Consider the following 3,367-nt stretch of genomic DNA (forward strand, 5'->3'; position numbering starts at 1 on the left):
AATTTGCAAAATAGAAGTAATTGAGCCACAAACTTTACAAAAAAGCGTGATATAGAACAAAAGTTAGACTATGAATAAAAAATAGATTAACCTGGAGGGGGTGTGGCTAGCAGGAAGGCATTGAATAAGTTATCTTGACTTTCTCAAAGATTTTGGGTTTTCAGAGTGGTCTCGAGTTGCATACCTGCAGCCCTTTTGGCTTGCTCTTCTGCCATAAGCATGTTATTAAGCTGCAATTTACATCTGTACTTGAAACACAAATTCAGATTTTAGAGAGTATCCAAAAGTTCTTGCTTTTCTCACCTTGCTTTAACAAGTTTAATCCTGGATGACACTGACTTTCTTCTATACACATTTTTCATTTAAAAGATTATTCTAGTTACAAATAACTACTGAGAGGTTGATGCCAAATTTATTTAAAAGTGTCTTATAATGTTCATTTTGCCTTATACCCAGCATATATCCAAATAATTCCATCAAAAGTTTATATTCATTTCCCAAATATGAAAACCAATATCCTGAAATTCTGTCTGGTATCTTTTGGGCTTATCAGTATCATTATTTGCATATATTTGAAATAAAGACAAGGGGCAAATAACATAACTTCAATCTTGATTGAAGCCAATATTTTTCCCAAAAGTATCATTAAAAAGTATCATTTTATTAACAAATCCATCTTATAGTCCTTTTATTTGACTGTAATAGTTCTTTGTTAATATAGCCATAAGAAATTATTTACATTAAAACAATCAGAAGTGTTACAGCTCTTTTAGAATTTGTCTAGTAGGTTTTCCAGTGACCAGAAAATCCTCTGCTAAGAAAAAAAAAAAAAAAATCATTTGGGTATAATAAATCAGTTATCCATTTTTCATCCCCACAATCATTCCTGTCTGACAAAAAAAGTATAGGAGAGTTGTTTGCAGAACACATCTTACTTGCTAATGCATCTTTTAAAATTCTGCTTCTTTCTTATGTAAACAATTCTAATCAAAATTTTTTCACACCTTCTGCTGCAACAATGACCCCAACCCCATACAAAACAACAGACACAAACATCAGGGACTTCCAGATTTTTCCAACTGTGGTTCCCATGATGAGAATTCTGTAGTGTAGGGTTTGCATCAATTATTTCCCTAATAACATCTAGTGAGTACATGTTTGTCATTCAACTGTTATATATGCTCCAAATATGAACCCAGGGTGCTTTGGGTATAAGTCAGGTGCTTGATTCATACCTACTTTTCTTTTGACAGTAATCCTTGTTAATGCCCTAATTTTATGATGTAATTTTACTTGAATTAATCTTGAACAACTGCAAATTATGTAATTAATTACATTCAGCTTCAATGACAATTACTTTCTAATCTCAGCCTCTCAGCCTGACACCCAGCAGAAATCCTGTATATACAATGGCAGTGACGGGTGGATGGGAAGACCTCTCCAGCTTACTGATGTGTATGGACTCATTAATTATATAAATTGCATTTATTTTTGCAAAAAAAAATTTGCAAAAAAAAAGTGAAGTGTATGCCATTTTCTTGGACTTAAGGGCTTAGAGAAGTTAAGGGACAGAGAGTGAAAGAAACTACCTTCAGCAGCTCCTGATTATTTTTCCCTTAACACTCATTTTGAAGGGGTGTAATTGGCACAACTTAAACAAATTATTGTAGTCACATAAATTTGGTTTATGCTGGATTTAAAATTGAATAGATTTCTTTTTTTTTTTTTTATTTTTAGTAGAGATGGGGTTTCACCATGTTAGCCAAGGATGGTCTTGATCTCCTGACCTCGTGATCCGCCCGCCTCGGCCTTCCAAAGTGCTGGGATTACAGGCTTGAGCCACCGCACCCGGCCCTAGATTTCTTTATTATAGAATTGCTTGTTCTTTAATATGTTAATATATGTTGTGACTTTCCAAGAAGTGGAATATAAAATGTTTCCCAAACTGTTTTGAAAAGAGAGCACCGTTTCTTTCTAAACAAATAACAATTTTATTGAGGTATAATTTATGTGCCATGAAATTCACTTACCTTAAAGGAACAATTAAATGATTTTTATTGTATTTACACTTATGCGACCATCACCAAAATCCAAGTTTAAAACATTTTCACCATCTCAAAAAAATGTGTTTCTATTTGCCATCACTCGCTATTCCTCACTCTGACCCCAGGCAACCACTAATCTACTTTCTGTCTTTACAGGTTTCTCTTTTCTAGAAATTTTACATAAATGGACTCATATAATAGGTCTTGCTCTGTCACCCAGGCTGGAGTGAGTGCAGTGGTGCAATCATAGCCCACTTCAAGCTGGAACTTCTGGGTTCAAGCGATCCTCCCACCTTGGCCTCCCAAAGTGCTGGGATTACAGGCGTGAACCACTTTGCCCCGCCACTTAGCATAATGATTTTGTTTTGTTTTGTTTTTTGAGATGAAGTTTCGCTTTTGTTGTCCAGGCTGGAGTGCAATGGCGCAATCTCTGCTCACCGCAACCTCCGCCTCCCAGGTTCAAGTGATTCTCCTGCCTCTGCTGGGATTACAGACAAGTGCCACCACACCCGGCTAATTTTGTATTTTTAGTAGAGACGGCGTTCTCCATGTTGTTCAGGCTGGTCTCGACCTCCTGACCTCAGGTCGGGATCCACCTGCCTTGGCCTCCCAAAGTGCTGGGATTACAGGTGTGAACCACCGCACCCTGCTTAGCATAATGTTTTTGAGGGTCGTCCATTTTGTAGCAGGTATCAATACTTCATTGCATTTTATTGCCAAACAGTATTCCATATAAGTATACCACATTTAGCTTGTCCATTTATCAGTTTATGGACATTTGGGTTGTTTTCACTTTGTGGTACTGTGAATAACATTTGAGTACAAGTTTTAGTGTTTTTATATTTTTCTTAGGTATATACTTTGGAATGGAATTGGTGAACTTATGTCAAACTTCTGAAGAAATTTCCACACTGTTTTCCAAAGTGGTTGCACCATTTGCATTTCTACTAACAGTGGATGAGAGTCTCAGTTTCTCCACATCCTTACCATCATCTGTCATTGTCTGTTGATTATTAAGTTGCAAGAGTTCCTTCTATATTCTAGATACAAGGCCTTAATCAGATATGATTTGCACGTATTTTCTCCATCTGTGGTTTTTCTCTTCACTTTCTTAATGATGTCTTCTGAAGCACAAAAGTTTTTAGTTTTAACAAAGTCCAGTTTATCGATTTTTTTAGTGCTTGTGCTTTAGTTATATCTACAAAGGTCACAAAGATTTATTATGCTTATGTTTTCTTTTAAGAGTTTTACAATTTTGGCTCTTACATTTAGATCTATGATTCATTTGGAGTTAAATTTTGAGTATGACGTGGGAGGCAAAG

At 35.8% G+C, this 3,367-nt stretch overlaps 1 non-coding gene across 1 annotated transcript; it reads left to right on the forward strand.

Annotated features, from left to right (window-relative positions):
* The first annotated feature begins 753 nt into the window (after positions 1-753).
* LOC115899789 lies at positions 754-812 on the forward strand. The gene has a single exon (XR_004059393.1). It is a non-coding gene; the product is annotated as a U7 small nuclear RNA (small nuclear RNA).
* The last annotated feature ends 2,555 nt before the right edge of the window (positions 813-3,367 follow it).

The sequence above is a fragment of the Rhinopithecus roxellana genome, chromosome 9 (assembly GCF_007565055.1).
Source record: "Rhinopithecus roxellana isolate Shanxi Qingling chromosome 9, ASM756505v1, whole genome shotgun sequence".
Taxonomy (NCBI): Eukaryota; Metazoa; Chordata; class Mammalia; order Primates; family Cercopithecidae; genus Rhinopithecus; species Rhinopithecus roxellana.